The following is a 16,405-nucleotide window of genomic DNA, read 5'->3' on the forward strand; positions in this document are numbered from 1 at the left end:
GTGCACGGATTGTCACGGGCCCTGGTAGTCCCACAGTGTTACCGAGCCTTCTTGCTAGAGTTGGCTCATGAGATTCCATTGGCAGGACACTTGGGTCAGGACAAGACCTTTGCCCGGCTTGTCCCCCACTTTTATTGGCCTCGGATGAGGGTGGCGTCCGACACATATTGTCGGACGTGTGTGTCATGCCAAGCCAGTGGGAAAACAGGGATGAAGCTAAAGGCTCCCCTGGAACCACTTCCCGTCGTTGGCACCCCCTTTGAAAGGGTGGGCATCGACATTGCTGGGCCCCTTGATCCACCGACATCATCCGGTCACAGGTTTATCCTGGTACTGGTGGATCATGCCACAAGGTATCCAGAGGCTATACCTCTGAGAACCATCACTGCACCGGTGGTGGCGAAGGCCCTGATGGGGATCTTTACCCGAGTGGGTTTCCCCAAAGAAGTTGTGTCTGACAGGGGGACCAACTTCATGTCAGCATACATGCGGGCAATGTGGAAGGAGTGTGGAGTGACCTACCGGTTCACCACTCCTTATCACCCACAGGCCAATGGCCTCGTGGAGAGATTCAACAAGACGTTGAAGGGTATGATCAGAAGTCTACCCGAAAGCCTGCGGAGGAAATGGGACGTCCTCCTACCCTGTTTGCTCTTTTCCTACAGGGAAGTGCCACAGAAGGGAGTGGGTTTCAGCCCCTTCGAGCTTCTGTACGGGCACCCTGTACGTGGACCTCTCAGCCTGGTGCGAGACTCCTGGGAAAAGTCTCCCCGGAAAGTCCCCCAGGATGTGGTGAGCTACATGCTGGCCTTCCGAAGCCAAATGGCTAAGTTGTGGAAGCAGGCTTCTGACAACTTGGAAGCCAGCCAGTCTGTGATGAAAGCGTGGTATGACCACAATGCTCACCCGGTGGAGTTGGAGCCTGGCCAGAAGGTGTGGGTGATGGAGCCTGGAGAGCTGAGTGCCCTCCAGGATCGGTGGACAGGCCCCTTTGAGGTGTTGGAAAAGATGGGCAAGGCCACCTATTTGGTGGACGTGAAAACCCCTCGGCATCCGCATCGGGTGTTACATGCCAACCGCCTCAAACCCCACTACGAGAGGCCCGAAGTCACGTTAATCATGGTGACTGATGGATCGGAGGAAGAGGACACTGAGCCTCTCCCCGACCTGTTTGCGTCTCAAGAGAAGGATGGGTCAGTGGAGGGAGTGAAACTCTCACCATCTTTGACTTCTGAGCAGCAGGAGGAATGTCGCCAGGTCTTGGGGTCATTCGCTCCTCTGTTCTCCCTTGTTCCGGGTAAGACCCACCTGTGTACCCATGATGTGGACACAGGAGACAGCCCACCTGTGAAGTCCAAGTCTTACCGGCTGTCTGACAAGGTGAAGGCCAGCATCCGAAGCGAGGTAGCCAAGATGCTGGAGCTAGGAGTCATCGAACCCTCAAGTAGCCCTTGGTCTAGCCCGGTGGTTTTGGTTCCCAAACCTGCGCCACCTGGCACCACGCCCGAATTGCGATTCTGCGTGGACTACCGAGGACTCAATTCGGTCACGAAGACCGATGCTCATCCGATCCCTAGGGCGGATGAATTGATTGACCGGTTGGGAGCTGCCCAATATCTCAGTACCCTTGACCTCACCGCAGGGTATTGGCAGATTCCCATGACTGATGGAGCCAAGGAAAGGTCAGCCTTCTCCACACCTGATGGATACTACCAGTTCTGTATGATGCCCTTTGGGCTCAAGAACGCTCCTGCAACATTCCAGCGACTGGTGAACATGATCCTCACCGGAATGGAGTCCTTCTCAGCTGCTTACTTAGATGACATCGCTGTCTTCAGTAACAGTTGGGAGGATCACTTGCAGCATTTGCAGGCTGTTCTCCAGGCCCTGGAACGGGCTGGCTTAACGATCAAGGCCAGCAAATGTCAGATTGGGCAGGGGTCGGTGGTGTACTTAGGTCACTTGGTGGGCAGGGGAGCGGTGCAACCCCTTCAGGCAAAGATTGAGGCAATCATGGCCTGGAAACCCCCCAAGACTCAGACTGAGGTCCGAGCCTTCCTGGGCCTCACAGGTTACTACAGACGGTTCGTGAAAGGGTATGGCACTATCGTGGCACCCCTTACAGAACTCACGTCCAAGAAGCAACCCAGGAGAGTCATTTGGACGGAGGCTTGCCAGCGAGCCTTCGACACTCTGAAACAAGCATTGTGTAAAGCTCCAGTCCTGAAGGCTCCAGATTTCACGAGAGAGTTCATTGTCCAGACAGATGCATCCGACATTGGCATTGGGGCGGTGTTATCGCAACTCAATGAAGAGGGTCTGGATCAACCCGTGGTCTTTCTGTCACGAAGACTGCTTCCCCGGGAACAGAAATGGAGTACCATTGAGCGGGAAGCCTTTGCGGTGGTCTGGGCACTGAAGAAGCTGCGACCATACTTGTTTGGCTCGCACTTCCTGGTTCAGACAGACCACCGACCCCTTCGTTGGCTCATGCAAATGAAGGGGGAAAACCCCAAACTGTTGAGGTGGTCTATCTCCCTACAGGGAATGGACTTTCGGGTGGAACACCGACCCGGAGTTGACCACGCCAATGCAGACGGTCTCTCCAGGTATTTCCGCCTTAGTGTTGAGAACTCCCAAGGGGTTGGGTAGCTCTCCCCACTTTCAGCTGGGGGGGACGCGTGTTGGACCCGTCTGCTTCTGAGAGTCCCCTCACCACTATGATTTATTTTGTTCCCCTGTACCTCCAAAAATTTGTCGCTTTTTATTTTTGTCTACCAGGACTTTTTGTGTGATTGTCTCATGGGGCTAGATGTTCCTTGACACTCAGTTACTCACGAGGTTTCTGGCACCTATGTACAAGGCACCTGGCGAAACCTGTGAGCCTGGAAACTGAGGTTGACAACCTGTGTGTGTGTTCAAACTTAAAATGGTGGACACATATTTCCCTCATGTGAGTGACTCCCATTGGAGCCTACATGAACTTTGGCCTTTTGAGGTTTTGGCGCGCATTCCTGACAGGAATTCCTTTAGTTTCTTCAGGAACACAAAATGGCTGCTCCAGAACCCCAGGATGGTGGCTCTGAAGGACCAGAAAGTACCTCAAAAGTGCCATGTCATGGGCCTACCCAGAGAAGGTTCTAGAACCTTCTGGCTCGTGCTAGCACCCCAGGGCACTGGCTATATAAGGTCCAGTCCCTGGCGGCCATTAGAGATGAAGATCATTCCTGATTCCTGATTTGACCTTGACAAGGAAGGAGTTCTAGACTGACACCAGATTGACACCTGCCCTGTTGACCCCTAAGGCAGCTGGTGACAAAGGCAATAGTGCAGCTAAGGTTGCTGGCGTTGGATGTGACTGGCGTTCCAGTCAACAGCGTGGGCGGTGACCTAGCGCCTGTAGCGCCTGCCCAGCGACCGCCTTGAATTCCCCAAAAGACTGTGGCCAAGTTCGAGTGCCTCTCCGCCCCCCCGGTGGCTGAAGCGGCTGTGGAAGCGAGTCGCTAGGCGAGAGTGACGTCGCCGCGATCGTGATCCCCCCTGAAGTGCCCCCTTCGTGAATAGCGCCTACCGCGAGGAGCTCGGACGTCTCCGAGCCCCATCTGCGAAGAGCGCCTCCTGCGTGGACCGAAGGTGAGGTGGTGCGCCGGGGCGGGGAAGGCCAGCCTGCATTGGGCGGGACTAGCGAGTCAGCCCCTCCTTGTTGACCCGGGAGCTGAAGCTGTGGGCGGGAACCACCCCGAAGAAGGAAGTCGGAGGGAGGTCTGTGGAGCCCCTGCGAGCCCCGTTGCTGGCTAGAGAAGTACTGTGCTTGACTGCATCGTCCGCTACAGCTGATGTGAGGTGGGCCGTGTGTTCCGCTAAAAGACTGCGGTGTGTGAGAGCTAAACAGCGGCATTACTTTGACTGAACTGTGGAGTTTTTGCGACCTCCCCGGCAGCCCGTTCGTCGTCTTAAGACTCTGAACTGGTGCCGCCAGGGTTCTGAGGGTGAACCAGCCCTGTAGGCGAATATTGACCCCCAGCGCTAAGTATAGGTCCTCTCCCGGTGGCAGCCGAGTGTGAATGAGCTGCTAAATGTATTTCCTTGCTTTCTAGATACACGCGTGTGCATCGAGCGGTTACAAAAGAGTCCCAAAAGTAGTTCTGTATCCCGAGAAGCCTGAAAGCCTGTCGGGCTGTCCAACTAACTGTAAGAGTAATCTCTCCTTTCTCCACACTGGAAAAGTGACTGTATTTAAAAGTGATTAATTGGTGGCAGCGATACCAGTCATTGGTGATAACTAAAGTGATATTTAGTCCAGTCATTATTGTGCTAGACATTGCTGATATTTATTGTGATATTTATTCTGGTCATTGATATTATTTATTCTATTTATTCCAGTCATTGCTAAATTAATATTTATTCTACTGTATTCATATCTGCTATTTATCCAGTGTATTTATTCCTTAGAGTCCAACTATTTATTTATTTATGAGAAACCAGTATTCCATTGAACAAATGCTTACCAGAAATGTAACTGTGAAACCCTAAGTGAATTTGCTACAAACCCAGAGAACTTTTATATAAATGAATCGTATTTTTCCATAACAGTGGTGTGGTGTCCTTCTTTTTGTGTGGTGTACAGGGGGTTATTATCGGGTCCAAGCTGGCTTAACACTATAGCCTTCACCTGCCTAGCCACTCGAGTCAAGCTACCTTCCCCCCTTTATGCTGGGCTTGCCCGCGCAGGTCCAACAACCACCCTCTCTCTTTGACCAGTAAAGGACACACCAGTCCCTAGGGGCACGAGCTCTGTACCCCCTCTCTCTTTGACCGGTAAAGGATGTACCTGACACCAGCGGCACAACCTCTGCACTGCGCTATCTCTTTGAAGGACAGTAAGGGCCCCACCTGTCTCTAGCCTGGAGCCCTGTAATCCCTCCATTTCCAACAACCAGGTAAAGACCATGCAAATCCTAGAAACCTTGGGCTATATAACCCTACTTTTAAGGATCACGAATAATAAAATCTCCTGCAACCAGTGGCCAGGAGCTATTGACTTCCTCTCAGTCTAAGGGCCAGTAAAGCACTGGACCAGCTTGACCCTAGTGACATATATATCTCAGCATCTCCTTATCGACTAATGACCAGGGCACTGCCTGGTGACAAGGAGCTATGTAAACACCAGAAGCTAGACCTTTCTGACACCCTCTCTCTATATCTAATGTCCAGGACTGGACTCACCAGCCCTTAGTGGTGATTGTAGGGGGGCTGTGTCACTAGTAGCTTTATATTTGAACAGAGCAGCCTATCTTCAGCAAACTAGACCTAAAATAGACACTTGAGTCAGTGCAAAGGAATCTCTCTTTGCAAGTCAGTTTAGTGTACAGACATCTTACTGCTGTCTCTGCTTGATATACGGTGTAATGCTAGCTGCTGAGAAATGCTCCCTTTAGTTGGCTCTTGTCTAGCTTGACACCTTTGCTCTCTCCTGCTGCAAGGGTCATATTGCTGGTGGTGCTCTCTTCACTTAGATTTGCTCCTGCCAGATGGTAGTGGTCCAGTCGGGTACCCCTGGTAACCTTGGTTGGCTATGCTCTCTTCGTCTGCCCACCCCCTCTGGCTGCTTGTTCTCTAGCCTTTTGTGCCCCAGTCAGAAGGCGGTGGTTCAGTTCTATCTCCTTGGCTGCGCTCCCTTCTGCTGCCTAACCTATTGTGCTCTATTTGTTGTGCTCTAGTCAGATGGCTGTGGTTCTGTTCTTGTTTATTGGCTGTGCTCCCTGCTGCTGTACACCCTCTCATGCTATATTCTGCTGTGGCTGTGCTCTCTTTTCCTGGCTGTACAACATGTTAGTGGCTTTGATCAAACTTGCTATTCATGAGCCTAAATTTGTGTCTGCTCCATCATACTGGCTATGCTCCCAGATGCTAGATGCTCTGCCTGCTCATTCTGTGCCTTGCAGCAGGCTCTGTTCCATCTGGACATCTCTGCTCACTGCTGTTACCTCAGTGATACTCTGCTGGTTGTTCTTCCTTCAGCTGGCTCCAGTCCCTATAAGCAACTATGCTCCCTTCTGGTAACTGGGTTATTTAAAGACGTTAGGGTTCCCTTTAGATGTCACTGCTTCAGCAGGCCGGTTGTGCTCCCTCTGTCATCTTTACTTACTGCTTCTGAGCAGCTCCTACCTGCTGCTTATGCTCTCTCGGCTGGCTGCTGTCCCCTCAGACCATGCAGCTAGATGTCTCTTATAATTTTACTTGTATGCTGTCCATCTTGTATCATCATGTCCCCTCGTTCTGCTTGGTGCTTTGCCCATTTCAGCTCACATCCAGCCTGTTGCCACTCGGGCTGTGTTTATGCATGCTGGTGGTTTTTCCTTTAAAAATGGAATTAACTTTAATACTTGATGGATATAACCTCCAAAAATTGTCTTATTTTTGTGCATTAGCAACACCAACACCAGCTGCCACAACAGCAGTAACAACTGCAGCAACAACAGCCACCACTACAGCTGACACTACAGCAGCACCAACCGTTGGTACAACAGCAGCAACAACAGCTGATACAACAGCAACAACTGCTGTCACTACAGCAGCTACAACAGCTGGTACAACTGCAGCAACAACAGCCATCACTACAGCTGCCACTACAGAACCAAAAACAGTAGCTACCACTGCAGCCACAATAGCAATACCAACAATAGGCACAACTACAGCCACAACAGCAGCAACAACAGATACAACACCAGCCCCAACAACAGGTGAAACTACAGCTGCCACTACAGCAGCAACAACTGCTGCTACGACAGCAGCAACAACGGCTGCTACAACAGAAGCAACAACGGATGATACAACAGCAACAACTGCTGTTACTACAGAAGCTACAACAGCTGGTACAACTGCAGCAACAACAGCCATCACTACAGCTGCCACTACAGAACCAACAACAGTAGCTACCACTGCAGCCACAACAGAAATACCAACAATAGCCACAACTGCAGCCACATCAGCAGCAACAACAGATACAACAACAGCCCCAACAACAGGTGAAACTACAGCTGCCACTACAGCAGCAACAATGGCTGCTACAACAGCAGTAACAATGGCTACTACAACAGCAAAAACTGCTGCCATTACAGCAGCTACAATGGCTGGTACAACTGCAGCAACAACAGCCATCACTACAGCTGACACTACAGAACCAACAACAGTAGCTACCACTGCAGCCACAACAACAATAGCAACAATAGCCACAACTGCAGCCACAACAGCAGCAACAACAGATACAACAACAGCCCCAACAACAGGTGAAACTACAGCTGCCACAACAGCAGCAACAACGGCTGCTACAACAGCAGCAACAACGGCTGCCACAACAGCAGCAACAACGGCTGATACAACAGCAACAACTGCTGTCACTACAGCAGCTACAACAGCTGGTACAACTGCAGCAACAACAGCTATCACTACAGCTGCCACTACAGAACTAACAACAGTAGCTACCACTGCAGCCACAACAGCAATAACAACAATAGCCACAACTGCAGCCACAACAGCAGCAACAACGGATACAACAACAGCCCCAACAACAGGTGAATGCGTTAATAATATATTTTCAGTCAGTACCCCCCCACAGCCCGCCCCCACAATGCACTGCCAGCTACATACCACACCATTACCACTTTGATGCTTGGTAGGCGTGGCTCATTTATCTATCATTTTGCTTTCTGATATGCTGGGGTTTGCGATTATCCCTAGTACTTCAGTGATGTAACACTGATAGCAACCCCCACCAGGAAAATTGTCCCATCTCCCCTGAATGTTCTAATCATAACTTTTTGTCTCCACAGTTGGACAAACCTCACCAGATACTACAACTGCAGCTGCCAGTAAGTTAAGCCTCTTATTCCTTTCCTTTCTTTACATTACTACTTCTTTTAGACACATTTCTTGAAGTCTTTACAAACACACCTAGGCGCTGGTTCATTGAACACCTTCCCTCCATTTCTAGCGCCTTGAAACAAATCAGGCATCTCCTTTCTCAGGGCTCAGCTTTTAAACCTTTTTGCCTTCCTGCTTCTCCATCACCCACCCCCTTTCTGCCATATTTATGTACTCCACTAGACCAATCAGCACCCTCCAAACACACTTTATCCTAATCCAAATGCCACTAAATATTGATTATGTTTAAGAATCATCCATCCGAGGTTGCACCATCTAAAGAAAGACACACCATTGAATGCAGGTCTGTGCCCCTGACCTTTAACACCAAGATGGAGTTAGCCTAAGTCTGGTGACCTGCAGCCCCTCCCCCCTTTAATGGAAAAGAGAAGATGTCTCTACTCCAAGTCTGCCTAGTAGTAGCCCATTATTTATGTTTAGTAGTCTGTGGTCTTTGCTGCACCCACTTGTGCCTGGGTTGTGCCCTCAAGCCCAGAAATGACTAAATCAAAGGAATGAAGGGATGCTGCTGACACTAATTAAAAACTAGCATACTGTCTTCTATATATTGTTCCTCCCATTGGTGCAAAGCAACAGGCAAAGTAAACAGCTAGTCCAGTTATATATTGTATATTATGTAAGTTATGCTCCATAAGCTATCATGAATGTATACATTGTCCCTGCTTAAGTAACATAAACGCTCATCTGTAGAAACGTAGAATGGTACTTAGTCTGAACAAATGCTCCTCTTGACTTCCACTGGAGGTGAGGCAAAAGGTGCACTACACAGCCAACACGTATTTCGCCCTTCTAATGCACACAGACTTGGGGCTTCCTCAGGGTTACAGCAATAATCAACACATATATAAGATAAACAGTGGTCACACTAATGTCACCGGAATTGTGCTAATCAACTTATATAATTGTCTAATTTATGAGATAGTGTATAAAGCATGAGATAAGCTATTTTTGGAGCTAAAAAAACTAATTTTAAAGTGAAAAAAAGTACTGATCATAATTAGAAATGGAGAGCAAGGAATTTCTAAAGGAAAAATGCAGTAGGTTCTTGAGTAAAGTTTTCTACTAGAACTGAGTTCACCCAGAGTACTGAACCCCAAAGGAGTTTCTCTATAGTAATCACTCTCATAGTAATGGAGGGGATCTACTGCTAAAATGAGGGCAGTGCGTAAATGAAGTATAAACTCAGATTTGAGTGGGCAGTAACAATAGCGGAGTGTTTATGGATGACTGTAATTGCGGGTATTACACAAATTATTATACAAAACAGGATATTGTACATAGTATTATACAAAAACAGGTTTGAATCAAATTCTTTGGGGTAAGTGGCAGAGCGTGGAAAACCGTGAGTGGTGCTTGGATAAAGGGGTTGGAGGTCCCCAACTAGGTTTGGCAAGATTTGGAGGAGGGTTGAGTTTTGGGGTTAGGGATATATCACAGAAAGTTGTCTAGTTAGACCTATAGCCAATATTACTTTGGGGGTATAGTTAGAATGTTGTTTTATTTTCAAGAATATGGGAGACAATGAAACTTCTAAAGATAGAGGTGATGGGAAGACAAGAGAAGGAAGGTCCAAGTATTGTCTGTGAGAGAAGCCCCTAAATTGGCACTGCTTTGGGAGATAAGCAATCGTCTATTGTTTTTACCTGTATCAGGGCTAAATGAGATACAAGAATGGCGATATAGGGTCAAAATCATTTGTGACCCTGTAGAGAAATGTTGGATAAGGGTTGCAATGATTACAGACAGGATCTGGGTCCTAATTTATTATTATAAGGCAAATGTGCCAGTGGTGAGGCACACCTGTTGGGAATAGTAAAATTACTTTACCTCAATTCTCTCAAAAAGAAAAGCCTTAAAACATAAAAAGAATTCCATTAAAGGTCTTGCAGACTACTCAGATTTTGAATTACCTATGAGAGAGTAGGCCAAAATATTCAGAGGAAGCCATCTCGTGGACAGGTCAGTTTGCAGTAAATGGTCACCAGGTGGTCTGGAAGCCAATACGACGAAACTGACAATAAAACCAGACTTCCAGACAGGAGATTGACCGGCGGAAGCGCAAAGCATTCTTGTCACAGTGACATGATGGGGCATGCTTTAATCGAATCCTGCATAAATATATTGGGAGGAGAAAAAAAAACAGGGTTGAAGAACATTAGACCACCCTCTCTCTTTAATGACCAGGAACTGACTCGCCTGTGTCTAGTGGTACGTGCTTTGCATGGCCATCTTTCTTTAAAGGCCAGGAAAAGACCCACCTGTTCCTAACCTGAGCTCTGGACTGCCCTCTGTATTTAATGACCAGGAAAGGGCCGACTTTCCCTTGTGGCACGAACTCTACACCACCCTCTCCCTTTAATGACAAGAAACAGACCCGCCTGTTCCTAGTGACATGAGCTCTCCACCACCCTCTCTCTTTGACCATAAAAGGACACACCTGTCCCTAGTGGCACGACCTCTGCGCCACGCTCTCTCTTTGACCAGTAAAGGACGCACCTGTCCCTAGGGAGCCCTGCAGTCCCCGAGCCCTGGAGCCCCCAAAGCCCTGCAGCCCAGGGGCCCTGCAGCCCCGGAGCCCTGAAGTCCCCGAGCTCCGGAGCCCCAGAGCACTGCAGCCCCGGAGCCCTGCAAGGGCAGGCGGGAGCCCTCCCGCGGAGGCTCAGGGCAAGCAGATTGGCGTCATTTCCGTCCCGGCTATCTGGTCGCCCCTCTTGCCTCGGCCATCTGGTCGCGCCCAATGCTTTCCTATGGGGCGACCAGATGGCCGGGCTTCCTTGGAAGTCCCGATGAGGTGCCATTCGCCTCCCGGATCCCAGGTAGGGCTCCAGGAGGTTGCGCACGTTTGCGCCCTGGGTCCCCTCTGTCACCTTGAGGGCACGGATTACAAGAAAGGGGGGTCATTTTCCTCCGGATTACTAGGGGCAAGGGTATACCCGGACACCCTCCCGGGCAGGCGGTTCCCTGCCGGGGACCAGATGGGCTGTGTTCCCAGGCAACACCTCCCAGGCATCCGGGGCTCCCTCCTTCGGCCCGCGGCATGGCAAAGTACCCGGGACGGGCTCCATGGGTCCCGGGCCCTGCAACCCTGGAGGCCCGCAGCCCTGCAGCCCCAGAGCCCTGCAGTCCCCGAGCCCTGAAGCCCCGGAGCCCCGGAGCCCTGCAGTCCCCGAGCCCTGCAGCCCCGGAGCCCAGCAGCCCGGGAGCCCTGGAGCCCCGGAGCCCTGCAGCCCCCGGAGCCCTGCAGCCCCGAGCCCTGGAGCCCTGGAGTCCCGGAGCCCTGCAGCCCCAGAGCCCCGGAATCCTGCAGCCCTGGAGCCCCGGAGCCCTGGAGCCCCGGAGCCCTGGAGCCCCAGACCCCCTGAGCCCTGGAGCCCTGGAGCCCTGGAGCCCTGGAGCCCTGGAGCCTCAGAGCCGTGCGGCCCCAGAGCCCCGGAAGGGCAGGCAGGAGCCCTTCCGCTGAGGCTTGGGGCAGGCAGATTGTCATCATGTCGGTCCCGGCCATCTGGTCGCATCTTTCCACTCAGACATCTGGTCGCACCCAATGCTTCCCAATGGGGCGACCAGATGGCCGGGCTTCCCTGGATGTTCCGATGAGGTGACATTCACCTCCCAGATCCCAGCCAGGGCTCCAGGAGGTCAGGCACATTGGTGCCCTGGGTCCCTTCCGTCACTCGGCACGCACTGGTTCCCAGAAAGAGGGGTAGCCTTCCTCCAGATTACTAGAGGCAAGGGTATGCCCGGACTCCCTTCCGGGGCTGGCGGTTCCCTGCCAGGGACCAGATGGGCGATGACCAGGCAACACCTCCCAGGCATCCGGGGCTCCCTCCTCCAGCCTGCGGCGTGGCAAAGTACCCAGGACGGGCTCCATGGGTCCCGGGATGTCCCCCCCCTGCCTGAGGCCCAGCCTGGGGTTTCAGAGCCCCCCTGAGTTCTGCGGCCCCGGAGCCCTGGAGCCCTGGAGCCCTGGAGCCCTGGAGCCCTGCGGCCCAGGAGCCCTGCAGTCCTGGAGCCCGTGAGCCGTGGAGCCCGTGAGCCCTGGAGCCCCGGAGCCCTGCAGCCCCGGAGCCCTGCAGCCCCGGAGCCCTGCAGCCCGGGCGCCCTGCAGCCCAGGAGCCCTGCAGTCCGGGAGCCCTGCAGCCCTGGAGCCCTGGAGCCCTGGAGCCCTGGAGCCCCAGGAGCCCTGCAGTTCCCGAATCCCGGAGCCCTGTAGCCCTGTAGCCCCGGAGCCCTGCAGCCCTAAAGCCCCGGAGCATCGGAGCACCAGGGCCCTGCGGCCCCCAGCCCCGGAGCCCTTCAGCCCTGCAGCCCCGGAGCCCTGCTGCCCCGGAGCCCTGCAGGGGCAGGCGGGAACCCTCCCGCGGAGGCTCGGGGCAGGCAGATTGGCGTCATTTTAGTCCCGGTCATCTGGCCGCCCCTCTCGCCTCGGCCATCTGGTCGCGCCCAATGCTTTCCTATGGGGCAACCAGATGGCCGGGCTTCCCTGGAAGTCCAGATGAGGTGCCATTCGCCTCCCATATCCCAGGCAGGGCTCCAGGAGGTCGGGCACGTTTGCGCCCTGGGTCCCCTCTCTCACCTCGAGTGCACGGATTACAAGAAACGGGGGTAATTTTCCTCTGGATTACTAGGGGCAAGGGTATGCCCGGACACCCTCCTGGGCCTGGTGGTTCCCTGCTGGGGACCAGATGGCCTGTGTTCCCGGGCAACACCTCCCAGGCGTCCGGGGCTCCCTCCTCCGGCCCGCAGCGTGGCAAAGTACCCGGGACGGGCTCCATGGGTCCCGGGCCCTGAAACTCCAGAGCCCCGCAGCCACGGGGCCCTGCAGCCCCAGAGCCCTGCAGCCTCGGGCCCTGCAGCCCTGCAGGCCCGGAGCCCCGGACCCATGCAGCCCCGGAGCGTGGGCAGGCGGGAGCCCTACCACAAAGGCCTCGGGATGGGCAGCCCTTTCGGTCCCGGCCATCTGATCGCCCCTCTCGCCTCGGCCATCTGGTCGCGCCCAATGCTTTCCTATGGGGCGACCAGATGGCCGGGCTTCCCTGGAAGTCCAGATGAGGAGCCATTCACCTCCCGGATCCCAGGCAGGGCTCCAGGAGGTCAGGCACGTTTGCGCCCTGGGTCCCCTCTGTCACCTTGCGGGCATGGATTACAAGAAAGGTGGGTCATTTTCCTCCGGATTAGTAGGGGCAAGGGTATGCCCGGACACCCTCCTGGGGCTGGTGGTTCCCTGCTGGGGACCAGATGGGCTGTGTTCCCAGGCAACACCTCCCAGGCATCCGGGGCTCCCTCCTCCGGCCCACGGCATGGCAAAGTACCCGGGACGGGCTCCATGGGTCCCGGGCCCTGCAACCCTGGAGCCCCGCAGCCCTGCAGCCCCGGAGCCCTGCAGTCCCCGAGCCCTGGAGCCCAGGAGCCCCAGAGCCCTGCAGTCCCCGAGCCCTGCAGCCCCGAAGCCCTGCAGCCCGGGAGCCCTGGAGCCCTGGAGCCCCGGAGCCCCGGAGCCCTGCAGCCCCCGGAGCCCTGCAGCCCCCGGAGCCCTGCAGCCCCCGGAGCCCTGTAGCCTCAAAGCCATGGAGCCCTGGAGCCTCAGAGCCCTGCGGCCCCGGAGCCCCGGAAGGGCAGGCGGGAGCCCTCCCGCTGGGGCTCGGGGCAGGCAGATTGGCGTCATGTCGGTCCCAGCCATCTGGTCGCATCTTTCCACTCAGACATCTGGTCGCACCCAAAGCTTCCCAATGGGGCGACCAGATGGCCGGGCTTCCCTGGAAGTTCCGATGAGGTGACATTCGCCTCCCGGATCCCAGCCAGGGCTCCAGGAGGTCAGGCACATTGGCGCCCAGGGTCCCTTCCGTCACTCGGCACGCACGGGTTCCCAGAAAGAGGAGTAGCCTTCCTCCGGATTACTAGGGGCAAGGGTATGCCCGGACACCCTTCCAGGGCTGGCTGTTCCCTGCCAGGGACTAGATGGGCGATGACCGGGCAACACCTCCCGGCGTCCAGGGCTCCCTCCTCCAGCCTGCGGCGTGGCAAAGTACCCGGGACGGGCTCCATGGGTCCCGGGCCGTCCCCCCATACCTGAGGCCCAGCGTGGGGTTTCAGAGTACCCCTGAGGCCTGCGGCCCCGGAGCCCTAGAGCCCCGGGGCCCTGGAGCCCTGGAGCCCTGTAGCCCAGGAGCCCTGCAGTCCTGGAGCCTGTGAGCCCTGGTGCCCATGAGCCCTGGAGCCCCGGAGCCCTGCAGCCCCCGAGCCCTGCAGCCCCGGAGCCCTGCAGCCAGGGAGCCCTGCAGCCCAGGATCCCTGCAGCCCTGGAGCCCTGGAGCCCCGGGAGCCCTGCAATCCCCGAGCCCCGGAGCCCGGGAGCCCTACAGCCCCGGAGCATCGGAGCCCAAGGGCCCTGCAGTCCCGCAGCCCCGGAGCCCGGTAGCCCTGCAGCCCTGCAGCCCGGCAGCACTGCAGCCCTGCATCCCCGGAGCCCTTCAGCCCTGCAGCCCCGGAGCCCTGCAGTCCCCGAGCCCCGGAGCCTTTCAGCCCCCGAGCCCTGCAAGGGCAGGCGGGAGCCCTCCTGCGGAGGCTCGGGGCAGGCAGATTGGCGTCATTTCGGTCCCGGTCATCTGGTCGCCCCTCTCGCCTCGGCCATCTGGTCGCACCCAATGCTTTCCTATGGGGCGACCAGATGGCCGGGCTTCCCTGGAAGTCCAGATGAGGTGCCATTCGCCTCCCGGATCCCAGGCAGGGCTCCAGGAGGTCGGGCACGTTTGCACCCTAGGTCCCCTCTGTCACCTCGAGTGCACGGATTATAAGAAAGGGGGGTAATTTTCCTCCGGATTACTAGGGGCAAGGGTATGCCCGGACACCCTCCTGGGGCTGGTGGTTCCCTGCCGGGGACCAGATGGGCTGTGTTCCCGGGCAACACCTCCCAGGCGTCCGGGGCTCCCTCCTCCAGCCCGCAGCGTGGCAAAGTACCCGGAACGGGCTCTATGGGTCCCGAGCCCTGCAACACCGGAGCCCCAGAGCCCCGCAGCCCTGGGGCCCTGCAGCCCCAGTGCCCTGCAGCCCCATGGCCCTGCAGCCCCAGAGCCCTGCAGCCCGGGACGGGGTTCCGTTGTGCCCGGGGAGCCTCCCCTTGCTTGGCTGGGTTCAGGAGATGATAGTAAGCTACTGCAGTATATGAAAAATGTGAAATGTGCAAAAGTATATAACCAAAATAGTGTATTATTTAAATACTTTATATCTACCAGGAACTTGGAGCCCCAATGTGCACTGGAAGAAGTAAAATGTCTTTATCCCAGCAATGCGTGGGAGACGACCTCACCTCACCCGGCAACTGCTCGGGAATATGAGGCCCTGCTCTGTCCGTCGGTACCTCTCACTGTCATCCGACAAGCTTTCACGTTTTTCATATGCTGCAGTAGCTTACTATCATCTAGGTCCTGAAGAAAGCCGGATAGAGTTTCAATTTGGCTGAAACATGTTGACCGTCCTGCACAGCGCCATAGTGTAGTTATACATTCAGACTACCTGGCGTGGTTTTAACTTTGACACCTAGACAACCCTTATTAAACATATTTTTTGTCTAAGTCGTTAATTTTAACTTTCACTTCACCAGAGCACTGCACTACACACCTTTAGCATTACCTTCTGAGTAACACTCTGGCTAGAGTTTCTTTTCACATCCATATCCGCACCGTCAGCTGATGGTTTGGGAGGTTTTTGGATGGATTAACAAATCCCGCATGATAGAATTCCCCCAGAAGGGTGGGCTGATGGGAATATCTCAGCCAGTTGTAACTCACTCACTTTTTGCATGAGTCCTGTTGTTTTCTAAGTTACTAGTACAGAAGCACACACAGAGGACCGGTCATTTTGTTTAGTATTATGATATGATGATGGTAGGGAAGTGAGATGACAGGTTGTTCAATATATTCCCTTTGACCCTCTTATAAATTTTATTTTTTAGTGTTTTTTTCTCCCAATGGTGCAGTCTGACTCCCAGAGGGGAAGCCTTGAACAGGGCACCGGGGCCGTCTTGCCGCACGGGCAGCGGACGGACGGTGTCACCTTCCTCCCGCCTCTCCTGCCTGTGAGTCTTGGCGGTGGATCACTCGGCTCGCGCGTCGATGAAGATCGCAGCTAGCTGCAAGAATTAGTGTGAATTGCAGGACACATTGATCATCGACACTTCGAACGCACCTTGCGGCTCCAAGTTCCTCCCGGGGCTACGCCTGTCTGAGGGTCGCTCGATCTTCAATCACCCTGGGGCTTCCCCGGGACGCGGCTGAGGCCGTCGCAGGGTTCGCTCCGCTACCCCTTCGTCCCCCCACAAGTTCAGACCCCCCGATTGCCCGTGGCAGGGTCCCTCGCCAGGTCCTGCCACGGAGGTACGCCGCCGGCACGCCTGGCCCCGAGAAGGGGCCTGGCGACCGGTCTGCCCCGGGCCCGTCCCGGGGCACCTGGCTGTGTGCCGTGCGAG

General features: G+C 54.9%; 1 non-coding gene across 1 annotated transcript; it reads left to right on the plus strand.

Annotated features, from left to right (window-relative positions):
- Positions 1 to 16,017: 16,017 nt before the first annotated feature.
- On the plus strand, positions 16,018 to 16,171 carry LOC147708307 (5.8S ribosomal RNA). Its single transcript, XR_015297014.1, has one exon. It is a non-coding gene; the product is annotated as a 5.8S ribosomal RNA (ribosomal RNA).
- Positions 16,172 to 16,405: the final 234 nt, after the last annotated feature.

The sequence above is a fragment of the Lissotriton vulgaris genome, chromosome 6 (assembly GCF_964263255.1).
Source record: "Lissotriton vulgaris chromosome 6, aLisVul1.2, whole genome shotgun sequence".
Taxonomy (NCBI): Eukaryota; Metazoa; Chordata; class Amphibia; order Caudata; family Salamandridae; genus Lissotriton; species Lissotriton vulgaris.